The sequence below is a fragment of the Python bivittatus genome, unplaced genomic scaffold (assembly GCF_059951505.1).
Source record: "Python bivittatus isolate LINGU-HERP-01145 unplaced genomic scaffold, Pbiv_v1 ctg000080_np1212, whole genome shotgun sequence".
Taxonomy (NCBI): Eukaryota; Metazoa; Chordata; class Lepidosauria; order Squamata; family Pythonidae; genus Python; species Python bivittatus.
The window spans coordinates 80,272,796-80,290,940 of record NW_028277035.1 but is presented as its reverse complement, the minus strand read 5'-3'; the positions used below and the strand labels follow the sequence as shown (position 1 = coordinate 80,290,940).

Genomic DNA, 18,145 nt, shown 5'->3' with positions numbered 1-18,145 from the left:
ATCTGGAACCATCAAATTTCCTTTCTCTACTTTTTTTCTTTTGCTATATTTTCTTCTTCTTTTTTCTCATTGATCTTTTTATATTTTACTCCTTACTGAAACTTAATAAAGTTATTTTAAAAAAACTTACCCACTAGAATCAAGTAAAAAATGAGATGGGCAGCTTTATAAATCAAATAAATAAATAAATAAATCAATCAATCAATCAATCAATCAATCAATAAATAAATCCATCCATCCATCCATCCATCCATCCATCCATCCATCCATCCATTTTGGTCTAGGCTTTTGGAAAATCCAATTCAACTTACATTACTCCTCAAATGGTTTTGGTTTATGGTACTTAAAATAGCAACCATTTAGATGAGCTTATGTAGTATTAGAAAGATGTACTGAAGCTGCCAAAGTTTGTAACTAATTGGCTCAGAGAAATATGAATTTGTCCAGCTTGCAATGATCAGTGCTGCACTACAATGAACATTGCTGCTTTTCCCTCAAAAGTTATTTTCTGATTCCTAATTCAACGAAGCACTTCTATCACGCCATGGGTCTGTAAGAACATGAATAAAAAGGAAAATGTAGCTCGGAAATTACGGTTTTCCAATTTCCCAGATAACACAGGAAATACCATTCAAGAACTCCTGAGTCCTTAGTATAAAAGTCAGATAAAACTACTTAAAAATTACATGGTGCTTAATACCCTATTTGATTTTACATTTTTACATGGTAGTAACCCAATTATTTAGAAATTAATGGAGTATATCTTACTTATATTTAATTAAGAACCAGGTATGAATTAGGAGTGGGTTGGTGGGAACAACAAAAGTGACAATAAAGTGAAATTATCTTTATCGCAACCCAAGATTTGTATTGTATGAGGCAGATATTGTTGAAAAATTGAGACAGCCACTGCAAGAAAGTTATCTAATGCCTATGCCTATGGAAATGGAGTGATATACGGATGATATAATTTCCCCTATGTAGCATCTATTAGCTATGCAAATATCTAATAAAGTGCTGTACAGTTTCTTAGATTTTTCTAAGTATATAATAACACTGGACTTCATTGTACATTATGAAAAACTACCTTCTCAGTCTGACTTCCTCCCATAGTGGGAAAAACAACACTGGCTTGTATTTTACTGTGGTAACAATTTCCCTTACTCAGCCTCTCCTCCCACCAGCAATTAATATGAGCAACAATGCTGCACTATATTTCAGTTTTGTATAGTTCTTCAGCCTAAACACTACCTTCTACTTGTGGACTTACCACCTCTACACCCTTGCCTTCAAGCCTTTCAGGTAATTGTGGAAAACACTGACCAGGGTGAGGCCAGACTACTTTCTTAAATGAATAAAATATGATCTGACCAGTTCATTGCTGAGATAACATTCTCTTTCTGTTCTGATATTACAGAACTTCAACCAGAAAAGTACTGTGAGTTATACACGGCCCTAATTCAGGCTGTCTCTTGAGAAGTCTATAATTCTCTGAAAGTGGAAGGAAAGTGAAGAAGAGGATGACCAGCAACAAGGTGGATGCTCTCAGTTACAGCCATGATGGGTATTCTGTTGGAAGACCTGAAGGATCACACTGAGGACAGATACCCCAGAGAAGGTCTATTTATGTTGTCTCTAAGAGTTGACACTGACTTCATATGATCAGTCAATCAATCAGTCAATTCCAGCTATCTTCTTTATAAGAGAGCTTTTGCCTTAACTATGTTATTTAACTATGCTTGCCTCATTGGCAATTTTATCAGGGTACACTTTTTCTTCCTAGATCTGTCAAATGTCACTGGCTTTCTTTATGAACCTTGGCTAAATGCAGAGTAAGGCATTGTATGCTATTCTCTTTCCATCGCAGTCTGCAATATAGAAGTCATAAATTATTGCTAAATTGATTGCTTATAAGCCATTATTTCTCAGTCTCAACATCCCTTCACCTTATATGGAGGAAGTAATTATTGGTTGAATTTGTGTGATACTCCTTTCCATGTTTGCAAGGGATTGTGTTTTGTTTTTTAAAAATAGCTGCTTTAGAAAAGAGCAAGAACTCCTGTGTTTATGATGATGGGAAATCATATGCCTTCTAAATCACAAATACAAATAATCAGGAGTCTTCGGCTCCTGGGGCCCAAAATTAGAATTTTTCCCTACCAGTGGAAATAAGATGGCGCCAGTACTAAGCAATGAGTCCTGCCCGTGACAACTTAAAGTCTAGGCAGCTTAAAAACTATATTTCCCAGGTCTCCTTATGACCAAGATGCTAACTTGATGGCCAAGATCCCAGAGGTGCATAACATGGAATTAAAGGTGGTCTGGAAAGTCCAATTCAAGCAGAAAGCAGCCGCAGATTACTTGCAAGAGCAAAACACTCTAATTACTTTATAGGCATTTTGCACTCCTTATAATTGGCTGCCTACTCATTTCCAGCTCAATTTAAGGTGATTGGGGTTTAAAGCTCTAGACCAGTTTATCTGAAGTTTATCTTGCATTCAAATCAATCTTCTCTGGTCTTACTTTCACCAAGAGTTACCAGGCTGATGAATACCAGGAACATGGTCTCTTCTGCAATCTTTTTGGAATTCTTTTCCCAAGGAATATATGTGAGGTACTTCTCTATTGATTTGTGGAAGATTCCTACATACTTTTTTTAAAAAAATGCCAATTATCTTTTCAATTACTTAATGGCTTTCTTATTTTGTTGATACTATTCTTTGCTGCTACTGCTAATACTAATACAAAGGATAATCGGGAAGAAGTAAGGACTCATGTGGATGAATTTAAAATATTCAGAACCCTGTATAGCTCCAAATGATTTCACTGGAGCTAAGGGCATCTGAACTTCATAAGTGGGCATGAGAAGAAATGGATCTACTTTCCAGCTGTTGGAAAACTGCTTATTTTCAGCTATAGAGAGAGAGTTTTGCTTCTCACCAGAGAAAAAGGTGCCTAGATGTCTAACCAGTTAGCCTTCTGCTTTGTAAACCAGGAAACCAGGCTTAGAAATATCAAAAGAGTTCCTGCACCTTTAATATGTCTTTGGGCATAATAAGCTGTTACTGAAATCTGTCCTGCACGTTCTCAAACATTTTCTTCCCCTTCAAAAGAGGCTTCTGCTTCTCTATCTTATTTCCTGAGTGCCTGAGAATTCCTTTTGAATGTTTAGGGAATTGGGGAGGGAATATTGTTGGAAGTGGCAGAGAGCTGCTACTGCTCGTGTTGCTCTTTTTCATTATATGTCTTTATCACTCTGAAACCTCTTTGCCTTCCCAATCTGAAAAGGCTCTATTAGAGGAGGAGGTTTTTTTTTTTTTTTTTTATCATGTCTTCACTTACTATTTAATTGAAGAGTGGAGAGTCAGAGAGGTAGCAATCTGATGGAGAGATGATTATTTAGTGAAAGACAGGCCATTCACACATTTCCCTTGCCCTTGTGACTAAAATAATGGAAGAATTCCATAGCTCCGTCCACGAGAGTTTCTCCAAAATTCATTTAATCAAACTGACTGATAAACTGGCAGGAGAAAATGAAGGGGAATTTATTAGCACAACAGTATTAAGAAGATTACAATTTGCTGTGAGCTAATTTCCTCCTCCTACTTGGCCACCTGAACTACTGGACTTCATCTCTGCAAGAGACGTTGGACTTTGTAGCTAGTCATGATTGACCATAATCTCTGTCTAGAAATTGATCTCTTTCTCTCTCACATTCACATTTTTAAACCATTTATGAAGCCTCATTCTTTCTAACAGACACACATAAAGCATTAGCCAGAACTTATATATCACAAAATCACAAAAGCATACCAGAGTCAACCGAGTGAAATGAATAGAAGAAAAAAATGAAAGTGGTACAATGATAGCAAGAACCCAAGGTGGTAACTGGTTTGCCTTTTCCTATCCACATGTACAAAAGAGTAGACAGCGTTTGAGGAGCACGCTGGCAAACTAGATGTGGTTCTTGGATGAATGACAGGATGTTGCTCAACAAGCTTAACAGCCGCGAGCTAACACTACCCTGCAAGTCCAATATTTGTAAACCTCATTAGTAGCTAATGTAATACATACATGTCCAAGCAAGTTAAAATAAATCCTGGGAATTGCAAAGAGACCAATCCATTTTTAAAATTACTTCAGTCTGTTGGGCCCATTTTTCCTGAAAAACAGTTGTTCCTGTGCTCTCTGTTTTGGCTCAAGATCAGTCTGGACTATCCAGAGGAGTTGGACTACAGTTTCCACAATTCCCAGGCAACACATCCATTGGAGGTTATGGGAGATTAGTCCAATCCAAGTGGAAGACTCCAGATTTTGGAGGGCTGACATTGGTGAAAGCAGTCTTTAAGAAAATAAAGCATTTCCATCCATTTTGGAACTGCAATGCATAAGGGTGGCTGTTGCCTGTTGAGAGGCAGCTGGGAAGGGTTGCTGTAGTCCCACAATTACATGGGGCCAAGATAAACATTAAATTAAAGTAATACCATTAATATAACTCCATACATTTGAATGTATTTTGTTTTAACCTCATTAAAAATTACACTTTTGACAGGGGGCTGGTTATTGGGACTCTGTGGTCTCAGATGATGCCCCTCTGCTCAGATATTGCCTCTTTTCTGTAAGGCACTGTGAAATAGGCTGATCTGTGAAAAATCAGAGCAGAGAGGGAAGAGAAGGCAAATTGGAAGAAACTTCCTGTGATTGAAGATGGTTGAAAAACCACATCTGACCAAAGAAGAAAAGCCAAGAGAGATGGGACAGACAGATAACCAATGTTCAGGCTCTAAAAGAAGTGCAAAAAATTTGGCACCTTGTCTAGAGATTAGGGCATCTTCTAGTGACCTTGTATTTGGTTTTATTGTTTATGTTACACAGGTCCAGATTCAACATCGACAGCATAATGGCAGAAGTCTTTTAAACTGTCTTTTTAAAAACAATCACCACAAAATTAAAAATGGCAGAGGTGTGGTATAGCACCACAAAATAGCTAAATAATTAACATATAACTTAGATCTGGGTGGAAAGGGTAAGTGTTCATCAGTTTTGTATAGCTTGTGCATACAACCCATTCAATTGTAGAAGCTTATCCCTGGTCTAAATATGTATACTTATTTTCTATATATATTAATTTTTATTGAAGAAATGTTTTACAGAGTAAAAACTATACAAATGTAAAGAAGAGAAAAGAAAAGTGATAAGTAAATAAGTAAATAAGTAAGAAATAAATTAGAAAAGACTGAAAAAAAGAAAAAAAGATATAAAGAAGCGGCTTCTGATCTTCTTTACATCAGTTATAAATGCATTTATATTTTATCCTCTCTCTCTCTGTAGTTATATCATGGCTCCCTTCTTTCCATATTCTACCCTTTCTAATCATCAAACCCATAAATCACAAGTTCATTTTTTTTCCACATAATCCATAAAGGATATGTATACTTAAATTTAAAAAAAAAACATGAAAGCCACTGGCTTAAATACTCCCTGAATGAAATGTAAATGAATGAGCAATGTATGGTTCATGATCATGATCATATTGCAAGTACTAGTCAGTTGTAAACATGTCTGTCACAATATATGCAGAGCCTGGGGGCCATATAGCAGTTAGATTCAGATTGGGGAAATTGGGTTCACCTTTCAGCTGAAAAAATTGGCAGGTCATTTTATGCCAGTCAAATACTGTCTTTCAGGATTGTTATGAAGCATCATGAGTGCCACCTTAAACTCCTTCAAGAAGAGGAGGATTATAGATATAATAAATATGTGAATACTGTAGGTAAATAAAAAATTGCATGTTACTTTATATTTATGTCAGCTACAGAGTTTGTGGAGAGCCAGTTTGGTGTAATGATTGAGGCATCAGGCTAAAAACTGGGAGACTGTGAGTTCTAGTCCCGCCTTAGGCATGAAAGCCGGCTGGGTGACCTTGGACCAGTCACTCTCTCTCAGCCCTAGGAAGGAGGCAATGGCAAGCCACTTGCCAAGAAAACTGCAGGGACTTGTCCTGGCAGTTGCCAAGAATCAGCCCTGACTTGAAGGCACATATACACAGAGAGAGTTTGTATGTGCAAGACGTTACCATGTAAGCACCAGAACAAAAACCAGTTTTCCCACAACATCTGCAGTGACTGAAAAAAGGGTATTTCCTTTAGATCTGGCAGACTGTAGCTCCCATTATGCCCAGTCAATAGACCTGTGCTGGTCATATGCCAAGACAGTGGAGATATTAGGTGGGGGGTGACTGCCTTTCCTTGAGTAATAATCATGCAATTATCTCAAGAGAACTTAGATAACAATTTTTGGCCTGTTTTGTTAAGTACCAATTTTAGCTCTTAAAAACCTCAAGTTGAACACTACTCCAAACAAGCTCCAGTGTTAGATATTAACTGCAAATGGTACTTACTAGAATGTCTAATCAAGTACGTAATTACAATTGACTGATTTCATCATCCTCACATAATTCCACTTTTTGAAAAGAAAATACAATAAACACAGGAAAGATCAAAGAAAAGAAGAAAAAAAGCTGACCGTCATAAGGCTCTTAAGGGGATGCCTTTTTTACAGCAAACTGTTTACTCAGAGGTAAGCTTCTTGCTTAATCCTAGTAAGTACATTGCAGTCTTAATTACCTTTTACCCAATTATGTTTTTTATAAAGGATACATGCAACATAAGGAAGTAATTTCTCCAAAGAACAGTCTGCTCCCTTAAAATCTGTTGTTAAGAGTACAGCATTATTCTGTGCAGCAGGACTGCATTGAGACACTTATGGAGTTGTTTCATTGTCGTCAATAGGAGTAGTTCCATACTGTAGTAGTAGCAAAGGCCATTTGCTTTTTCTTCTTTAGAAGTGTTCCAACTTTAACAGAAAAAGGTCAAATAAATGCTTATTTTTTGTTTGTTTTGTTCTTGTTACCAGGCTTGATCAACATATTTCTGTGCTTACATAAAGAGCCATCAACTATGGAATGGTACTATAGATTAGACCCTGCTGTTGCCCCCAGTTCCTGGGTGGTATTGTATTTGACTATTTGAATTACTTTTATTGGCAGTTTGGATGATTTGCAGACTAGTCTCATATGGTTCTGTGCCATGAATCTTTGCAGACGAGAGACCTTGAGCCTGCAGAAAAACCCTAGCCTAAGTGAATAGATATACAACATCTGAAAGAACAAAGCCATAACCCTAAATACATACTCAGCAAATAACTTCCCTATCATGAAGGGTCTGTTTCTACTCACAAACAGCTCTGGATATAATATTTGTGCAAACATCACACTGTGTAGTCCCAAAGAGAGGAAAACTTCATTTATGTGGGTCTAAAATCCAGATCCTTCCTGCTATTTCAGATTGGATTAATTATTGGGAGATCAACATATTTCTATATTCAAACCAGTCTTATTCAACTTCCAGGAATGCCAGTTTGCACAACCAATTCTGTGAATTGCAATCCCAAACTTTTGGAGAGCTCCAGGTTGGGCATGTTTAGGTCAAATTGTATTAAAAATACTCTAATATAATGGTCCAAAGAGCCCAGAGATAGGCTGGGTTCATATAAGGAGTGATGGAATAATGTGATTGATTTTATAGTTCATGGCTTCAATTGGCCAATTTTGATTTGTTTAGTAAACTGTAATTAAATAAATTGTGGGGTAAGGTGCTGGTGAGTGAGAATTCGGTTATAGGTTGACTTCTATAAAATCAGTGAGGTTTAGATTCATAACTGATGAGTCCAAATTATTGCACTAGGTTTTAAGCCTGGTCCATGTACTACTGAAGGTACATGTGAACAATTCTCCTGTGGTCAGGTCTTCATCATTCTAGTACGGAAGAATATCATAGCAGAAGTATGAAGGAATATCTTTTAATCATATGTCCTTGCTCTCTACAGACACTGTTGGAAATAGACTTTCAGTGCTGCTATATTGTAGGCTATAGACACAACGAATTCTTTGGAAAATAAGATAACTTGTCTTTCGTAGATTGTATTAGTGGCCTTGACTTTGAGTCTGTATAAATGGGCTATAGAATGATGTGTGTGGAAACATTCTAACAGGTCTTCCCTACGTTATCTTTTATTATTATTAGTTAACATTTTTACTGTCACTGACCAGCATTATGTGCAATGATTTAAGAGGTCACAAAGTTCAAATTAAAAATTCAGACATTTTCTAAAACCGATAGATATAAATAAAATAATTCACAATAATGCTACAAGTGCAGAAAATAAAACATCAAGGAATCTAAGTCTTAAAATGAATTAGTAGGATTGTAACACTACTTTGTGAATACAAAACTAAAATGCTTACTTTGTTAGGGTTGATTCTTAGTGAAATGTAACAGGACTAAAAACATGAAAGGTGAAAGCCATTTTAAAAAGCTGATGTGTATATTAGTGGGGGTCCAAAAAGTTAAAGAAAAAGCAATGGCAGCTGAAAGAAATGTTTCAACTCTCCTAGAGATGTTCAGGTACCTGACCAACACTAAGAAGCAAATGAAGTTGTCCTCAGGACTACTCAGACTACTATTAATAAGCAGAGTTGTAAGTGTAGAGTGCAGGTTGCTGTAGAAAGGACATCTAAGAAACACATGGAATATAGATAGGAAACCTTTTCATATCAGCAAATTATCTATTTAACATTACCTGCCCAGTGCATTGCTGTGGAGGGAAGGTACAATAATGCCCCTTTTGCAGAGCGAACCTGCCCCTGTGACCTGGAGGAACATGGAAGTTTACGTTACCGTAAAAAGACACTTTGAGGGGAGAATAGCAGCAGTCCTCAGCTGATGGTTCAATGCCATACAGCAGTGTTGTCCAAACTTGGCCACTTTAAGATGAGTGGACTTCAACTCCCAGAATTCCCCAGCCAGCCATGCTGGCTGGGGAATTCTGGGAGTTGAAGTCCACTCATCTTAAAGTGGCCAAGTTTGGACAACACTGCCATACAGTATACTCACATGCTATACCTTCAGGACTTAAATTTATTTAGCAATAAACCAAGTAAGTGACAATGTGCTGCATTTTACATTTCCCAAACTGAGGGGGGGGGGGGCTTTATTACAGTTTAAAATTCACTATAGTTTAGCTGGAAATGAATCGACTCATCTCTTGAATTCAGACGGTAGGCAATTCCATACTGCAGCCTAAGCTGCTTGTCTCTCCTACTGCTCCTGGCTGTTTCTCATGCCATCTTCAGACTTTCTAGTTTAGACTGCAGTGGGTTAGCAATGGGGTTGGGTTGATCAGGCAAGATATGGTATGTCCTTGGAGAAAAGAGACAGGCAAGCATAGTATGTACATTCCATCGCTCCATTCAATCAATCTGAGATTTCCTGGACCAGGTTTTCCTTCTGTGATAACTCCTCCCCCAAACTATGATCATACCAGCTAATCTGGTACAATTGGTAGGAATGCTGTTCTAGAATCTTTTCACCATCATACAAAAACCTTTTATATTCCTAGGTTCCTTAATCTGTATTTGATTCCATTATGCAATTATTTATTTTTCCTTATCTATATTCTTGGGGATATATGGCTTTTATTCTTGCAATACATTTGTGATTTTTTAGTAATCCTGAAAGGTGGGAGATATGTGTCTATGTGAGTGTATGATTAATCACTGATTTTAAATACAGAAAATTTCAGTCTACAGGCTGCAATTGGAAATGATATGGAAATGATATGGCATCAAGAGTTATGTTTTAAGAATTATGAGTGGAGTAAAGGAAGAGAATCTGAAGCATTTTTGCCACTCCCGCTTTAAAGTGTTATATAAATACTGTATCAACATTACTGTAATGTAAAGAGAAATATTGATTTCAGTGGCATGGATAAATGTTTTAACAATATGCAGGATTTAAAACCTATTGAGGAACAATTTTACAGAGAAAGAATTATTATTACTTAGGGACATTTTTCACTGCATTTCTGCTTTTTCAGCAATTTCCTTTTTCCATTCTTATTGTGTGTGTGTGTGTGTGTACACATACATACACATAGACACACACACACACACACAAAACAAGCAATCCTTGGAGAATCTAGCAAAACTTTATTTGAATACATCTGATGTTTTTATGCACATCAGGCTTCCCAATTAAAAGGTATTATTATTAATTATTATTATTATCATCCAAATCAATTCACTGCAAGATGAAAGCCTCTTTGTTGAAGGTTATGGATCATAATCTACCATGCTGGTCTAGTGTGAATTTGCAGGTAGATATTTTCTGACTTTCCAGTCTAAGGGTGAGACAAAGTGACTGGTCTGAGGTCACCCGTCATATACAGCAATGGTAAAGATTTGAAAACATGTGTACTAGGGATCATGACCCAGGAGTCTTTTTCAGAAAAATGGTACTCAGTTAAGTGGAGGGAAAAAACTGTAATTCTTCTCTCTAACCCAGAAAATGACTTGTGAAACGTGGAATGTATATAGAGGCCCAGAGAGCTTTTAGCCTTATGGCCATCTATTCGTCACTAACTATTTCATAATCTATGTTACCATAAAATTACTCAGATAAGCTCATGAGAAAAGTAATGCTTTGCTCTTACAGCTGGGACCCAAGGACAGATCATCTATCATCAGCAGAGAACAAGTGGACCAGACTTCTAATTGTATTCATTTTTGTTTGAAAATGAGCACATGTGTTAAGTATCTGGGTCCATATGGTAGCATATGGGCTGTGAACTTCAGACTTTCCCACTGTATTATTCAAATAATCAGACTTCCGACAGAATGGTGAGTTGTTCCCGCATGCATCTGCTTGTAAGCTGGCTTATCTCAAAAAGGTGACACAGTCACAGGAATGTCAGAGTTTGTTTTGTCAGTAAAAAGCATTGTTGTGCAGAGTAACACTTCCTTTGCAAGGAAGCAGCAATATTGCCTTAAAAACAGCAGCATCACCTTATACTGGGAAGCAAACTTTTTTGAGCTATTTCTAAAATGGCTGCCATGGTTGCTGTAGCCAGTCACAAAACACTAATTTATCAGAAGTCAAAGAGGAGAGGTTTGACTTCCATTAGCGCTCCCCCCAGATGCTCTCTAGCATCCTACTACCTTTTTTTTCTGGACTAATGGGTCTACTCCCAAACAAAGCACTGACTTGCAGCCATCCAATATTATTATTTCCTAAAGAATGCCTCTACGCATTTTTGTAAATAAAATGATGTTAGAGGCTGGAGCTTTGCTTTGTAGCATGGCATCTTCCCAGATTATTATTTTTTAATTAAAATTTCTTCTAAAAATTTAATCTGGTGATGCAGTGAGCCGGGCAGGCACCAAGGGTGGTATCCACGGGCCCATTGGTGCATTCAAGCACTATGTTGTTTACCCCCAAACTACATAAAGTATTATCTTGATGTGTAGGACAAACAATTGTATTGCAAAAGAGCATAAAAGGCCTTTTTCATCCCTCTCTCTATTAAGCTTTTCATTTTTGGTCTGTTGACTTCCTTCAGAGTCAGGCAACCTGGTCACAAAGGTATTAGCTATTTCAACATACTGAATTTATTGCTGTGATTTCCCCTGCAGAACTGATGATGTAGGAATGCTGCTGCATCTTCCAATAACGCTTTTCTCGGTTGCGAAAAGTATCACAATGACAACTGTCTTTTTCTGCTAAACAAAATAATAAAATTAAACTCAGAGAGAGCACATAGAGGGTAGTGGCCATTTCTCATAGTGGTTTCTCTAGGCCCTTTTCTAAAACAGCATCCTGACCACTAGTGCAGAAGCTCAGTCACACCTCCCTCAGTTGTAGATAAACTCTGCTGTATCATTTGAAACATGTCTGAACTGGTATCCAAGAGAGGCAGATGAGTTTTAAGATAAAAAGCCAAATCTTCCTGTAAAAAAATAAAATTACTGTGTTTCTTGGCCATGAATGTAAGATACCAGATGGTTTTGGATGAATATTAAACAGAAGACAAGTTCTCCTGGCATGCTGAAATTTGTTCAGAGATTGTGTTTATATTTTTAACAGAGCATTTCTTTGGAGGCAAAATTTGCCAATATTCTTCAGGTTTATCATAAAAAAGAAGATACTTAGGAGAAAGGGTTTTCTAAGTCCCATTTCTGTGAAGACAAAGACTATTGTGCATAGCCCCACAATTCTACTTCCTGGAAGTTCACAGAACTGACATCACTTAGAATGCAGTACCAGTTCAATTTACTTCTAAGAAACTGTAGCCCTTCAGTTTTCACACGGGCAACCCTTGTATTAAAGACCCTGTTATGAGAAAAAATGTGTAATCCATGCCAAAATGTACCTCAGCTATATTTTTTTCTAAAACAATAACATGTCATAATAAAGCCACTTTGTGTGAGATAGACAACTATATAAATACAATAAATAAATAAATATGTCACATAGAATCTTTAACAGAGCAATCCTAACGAAGTTAGAGTGTCCCAACATTTCCAGTGTCCCACTAATGTCAGAGTAGCTTGATGAAAATACAGGATGTGCAGTATGTAAAAGAAACAACTCTGGTGTAAGCTTGAAAAACAGTTTAAATATTAAGGGCATTCAGGGGGAATAGTGGAGTGTAAGACAGCATGGAGTCCCCCAGTGAATTCTCAATGCTATCTGGCCCATTCCTTCACAATCCCAATGGCTTGAGGGTAGGTGCTTTTTAGGATTCTTAATTTTCAGTCCTAAAAACAACTGACCTTGGAGGGCAGTTGACATTTGGGAGGAAGAATTCTTGACCCTGAGGTTGAATTCTTGACCTTTGACCTTGGTGGAGGGGAAGCAGCATATCCTATGGATTTGGGGAAGCTGTCTCAGATTGTACCTTTAACGATAATGTTCATGCAATTTCATAAGCCATACCACAGATGTTAACTGGAAACATGAAGGTAGCAAGAGAAGACTTGTAAAAAATTATTTGTACTTATTTATTATTATTATTATCCTATTATTAGTAGTAGTAGTAGTAGTAGTAGTAGTAGTAGTATGGTTGGTTGCACAGTCAGCCAGATGTTTAGACTCCATTTGGCATTTTTATCCACCTATCGAGTCCTTCCCAAGGACCTGGGATAGGCAAATGTTGTTGTTTGATGGTGTTAAAAGTATTGTCACAGGATGTAAGCTGTTCCAAGTAAAACCGCCTTTTGCAATTGACTGATGGTGATTTTGTCAATGCTGATGGTCTTCAAGTGGTGCTTCAGATGTTTTGGGATTGCACCTAAGGCGCCTATAACTACTGGTACTATCTTTGCTTTCTTTTGCCACAGTCGTTCTACTTCTATTTGCAGGGCTTTGTATTTTGTGATTTTCTCCAGTTCTTTCTGTTCTATTCTGCTGTCTCCAGGTATTGCAATGTCCACTATCCAGACATCATCATCATCATCATTATATGAACTTCCTCGTTCCCTGAAATAGTTGTTGAAGCCCTTTTTCTGGCGCTTCAACCATCATAATGATGAAGGTTGGCAAGTAGAGATCAGGCCTTCTAATTACTTGGCAAGCATTATACAGCATTGTTCCCTGATGCAGAATGTTATGTTTCTAATTCTTGTCATCAATGCTTTTCTACTGTTTTAATTTTTTATTATCTATACCAGTGTTTCTCAACCTTGACAACAGCATGCTGGCTGGAGAATTCTGAGAGTTGGTCCACACATCTTAAAGTTGCCAAGGTTGAGAAACACTGATCTATACACTGGCTAGAATTGCTTCAGATTGAGGCAGCTAATAAATTGTTTAAATAAACAAATATTGCAATATGCTTGTTCCAGAATGATTACTTGGATCTTTCTGTGCTGTTATTTTAGTGACTGATGAAAAAAATATATATGTCTAGGCATTTTGAGAGACCATTTTATCCTGAATGTGTTGCTGTTGCTATTGTGTTTTTACTCCTGTTTTGTTTGTGTTATATTTTTTTTTTAACCTGGGAATTTTTAAAAAGAGTGGGATAGAAAGTAAACATTCAACATACACCTGTTAATCTGACAGAAATGAAATAGATAAAATAGAGTATTAAATACACTTCTGACTGATTTTGATCTTCTATGCCCCAAATACATATTTCAATATATTAGCGGTGAGCCATCAAGTGGATTTAAAATAGTTTCTACTTCAGTTTCTGAACTTATTTCTATTTCTGCCTCTGCCTATATTTTTTAGGAGTGATGTCACACCTTCTTTCTTCATAGATTTATTATATGGAATATTTTCTTCTCTCTTTAGCAGTTAATTTTTCTCAATGCAACATGTTCTTATTTATATAGTTCTACAGCTGGATTTATTTCTTGTTTGAAGAAGGTTTTATAGCAGTGGATTTGAATTTTTTTAGTCATTGCATCCACAACTTAGTTGATGCTACTACATCTAAAAATAGGACATTTTGTATACACAGTCATGACTATTATCAATTTGTCATTGCATAATACATTCCTGTATTGGAATCTACTGCATGCTCAAGAAGAGTTTTTAAATTGGTTCCTACAGATAATGTGTATTGTAGTATTTGGAAATGTTACATAAAACTAAGTTTAAAACAACAACAGCAGCAACAACCACCACCTCATGTATTTTTGCAGCAATGTTGGACTCTTTCTTAAAAGGACAGTGACATCTCCAACATGTTGTATGACACGGTACCTAACTCTCTTGGCAAATGAAGTACTTGAGCTGTACGAACACACATATTTTAAACATCCAATATGAAAACTGATGAACTCTCTCTTTCCACACATAAAGACACATGGAATCATTATTATTCTACATCAACTCAATAATTCTTTTTAGTGGTTTTTTAAATTTCCTGTTTCTGTTTTATGACTACACAACTGTTCAGCTTTATCTTTTTTGTAATAAATCTGTTTTCTTTCTTTTATAATGTTTCAGTTACTCTATTCTTTCATTAAATTTAAACACAAAAATGTACATGTTTTGAACTCTCTTTTTTGGCATTGTCCCATCTTCTTCCAACTCTAAACCACCTTAATTCCATGCATTTTCTCTCACACTATTGTGCTAAACAAACTTTCAGTATTATCTTTACGGCTGTATGACAAGATAGTCACAGCTGTTCTTTATTGTGTTATACATGTAATTATCCTTTTGCCTGCTTTCATTTTTATTGGGTTTTTTTTTTCCTAATATCATCCTACACTGACCACTGGAAGCCAAATTACAAATAATAAAGTTTACTTCTGGGTAAAGATGGGATTATCTATCATTTATCATCTATCTATCTATGTATAGAGTCGACAAAGTTGAATCTTGCTTTTAACTCAGTCAACAGATTGTGAGAGCCTGGAACAACTTGTTAGAATGTGTACTTGTAAAACTTCCAGATTCAGTCCATGATATCTTCAGCTGAAAGGAATATATACTAACAATGATATAACAGATAGCTGGTGCAAGTCATCATGTCCAAGCTGGTATACCTAGGATTGTCCTCTCATGTTATCCCTCAAACAACACTGTGAGGTAGATAGTACTAGAGAGAGTGAGGGCCAGTCATTTGATTGTCCATGGTTGAATGAGGTCTTGAACCTAGGTTCCTTGCCCCAAGTCCAACATTTTAACTGACACAGTGTGGTGGTTATGAATACCTTGATACAATATGTAGATGATAATATTGATCTAACTTAACCAGTGTAAGCATTATTGATGTTATAAATAGAAAATCCTTAGAATAATCTGAAGTAGATTTGTTTCAGAACAGGTACCATGTAAGCTCTCCCCGGAACGGTCATGCCACCCTGGAAAAGAGACCATAGCTATCACTTTAATGAGTCAAAACGTGCTTTATTTGTACTTCTCTTCCAGTTCCAAAGCATTCCTTCTTGTTTGAATTTGATGCAGGCCAGGTCCCATTCTAAAGTGCAATACTGTATACAATTTATATTGTGTATGTCTAACAAGAACCCACACCTCTATTCAAAACTACAAGAATGTCAGCTGTCAGTTAGATAAATAATTTCTAAATGACAGAGGCTTCAGAGAATTGGGTAGCACTGTCAAAAGTCAAGCCAAGATAAACTCCACTTATTTAGCCCTAATTTTACACTGATGATATAATAATACAGTTCTGAAGATGAAAAATAAACTTTAAAAAAAAATGAGGACATAGCTTAACAATGGCTTATATCTGGGAACAGCTTAAGGAAATACAGTAAACCAAATAATTATAAGGGAATTAAGAATATATTTTGAAAACTTTTGTTTAGACTATGATATATGAGCATATTTTTAAATCTATTTGCAGAGAAGGAACATAGAAAAAAAAATCAATCTCTCCAGCCTTGGGCAAGTATGGTACACACAATAATAAGTAAAGCTGGGGAGAAAAAACATTTATTTCATTTTTTAGATGTGAAATTACACATTGAACTTCCCAAACCTATAGTCAACTTAAAAATCTGCATAGATCAACATTGCAATGTAGTTCATTATAGAAAAAGTATGGAGAAAAATGCAAATAATAATAATAATTATTATTATTATTTATGACCCCCAGTGAGGTACTACCTTGATGTGATTGTGGGGCTTGCATTTCTGAGGATGAGAGCTATGCCAGAGGTTCAACCATACTGGGCAGGTCTCATCATAGGAGCCAGATAAACAGTGTCTCTCCAATAAACAATATGATAAGACATAATTTACGGAAACCTATACCGGATTAGTCATCATTTGGGTCAACAAGGACCGCAGTAGGTGTTCTAGTTCCTGGACATCTGGTGACAAGTGGGCTACAGGCCTCAGGACTGTTGGCTGAGCAACCAGGGCCAGCAGCTGCAGAACTACTGAAGAAAAGTTGTTTACTTATTGCAAATATACAAAGACTGAAAACAAAGAAATAATGGTTTGCTATTACAAATCAAATCCAACAAGAAGAGGATATCTGAAATGAATGCACCAGTTCTGGAAAGAACAACATCCAGAATCAGAAATAACAGAACAGAGGCTAGCAGATCAACATCGATTTATAACACGAAATAAAGTATTCACAGAAGTAGAATTGGAAGAACTGCAAAGGTCCACCCAGGCAAAGAAATCGAAGCCTTGCCAGAAGTAGCTCAGATAGTAGAGCCTTCTTCTCAGAAAGAACAAAGCCCTCTAACTAAAAAACAACAGGAATCTAAACAAAAAATAACTAAGTATCTAGAACAGCACAAAAACAACAGAATAAGGTTGCCTGCATTGATGCTTGTTACAAAGAAAAAGCTAGCAAAAGTATTAAATGATGCCAATATTGTAATATCAAATATAAGGCCAGCTCATTGCAAGAAACAAACCAACTGATGTACAGCACAGCTGCAGTTATAACTGAATACCTTGGATGCAAAATCAACAAACAAGAAAAAAAGCCAAACAGTGCATCACCAAAATGGAAGATGAGGTTGGAAAATAAGATCAGCATGCTAAGATCAGATGCAAGCAAGCTAGAACAGATGAAAGAAAAGAAGCTGAAGAATAAAAAGATCAAAGAATACCTGATCAACAAATATCACCTAGAAACGAGGAAGATCAAGGAAGCACTGGAAGTAATAAAGCATCAAATAACAGCCATAGCAAAGAAGATCAGCAGGTACAAAGCCCAAATTGTACACTATAGGCAGAATTTCCAGTTTCAGTCAAATCGGAAACATTTCTACCAATCCATCAATGGAGAGGCTGCAATGAACCAGTCAACACCTGACAAACAAGAAACAGTGCAGTTCTGGGTGCAACTATGGGACAACCCAAAGAAATATATCAACAAAGCAGCTTGGATAAAGGAGATAGATAAGAATAAAAAGAAGCTGAAATGAAAGAACTTGTAACAACAGCAGAAATGGTGGAGAAAAGGGCAAGGAAGATCAAGAATTGGTCAACACCAGGTGAAGATGAACTGCATGGTTTTGGTTGAAACATCTGATTGCTCTGCACCAAGCAGTTTAACAATATACTCCAAGGAGGTGAAATTGAAGATTGGTTAACATCTGGCAAAACCTACCTGATAATGAAAGATCCAGCAAAAGGGGCAGCACCAGGCAACTACAGCCCAATTACCTGCTTGCCAACAACTTTCAAATTGTTAACTGGTGTTGTAGCTGATGCACTCCAACAGCATCTAGTTGAAAACAAGCTCTTTCTATCTAAGCAGAAAGGAAACCGCCCAAACAGCAGAGGGACAAAAGATCAGC

The 18,145-nt window shown here is 36.7% G+C and overlaps 1 long non-coding RNA gene across 2 annotated transcripts in view; it reads left to right on the top strand.

Moving 5' to 3' along the window:
• The window catches only part of LOC148216746 (uncharacterized), an 88,563-nt gene that overhangs the window by 15,288 nt on the left and 55,130 nt on the right, over nucleotides 1-18,145 (top strand). The window contains exon 3 of one of the 2 annotated variants that reach the window (XR_015794966.1): nucleotides 1,418-1,618. This is a non-coding gene — a long non-coding RNA (uncharacterized LOC148216746). Of the gene's footprint in view, nucleotides 1-1,417; nucleotides 8,821-18,145 lie in introns of those variants that run through there. The other variant, XR_015794965.1, reaches the window with a different exon arrangement.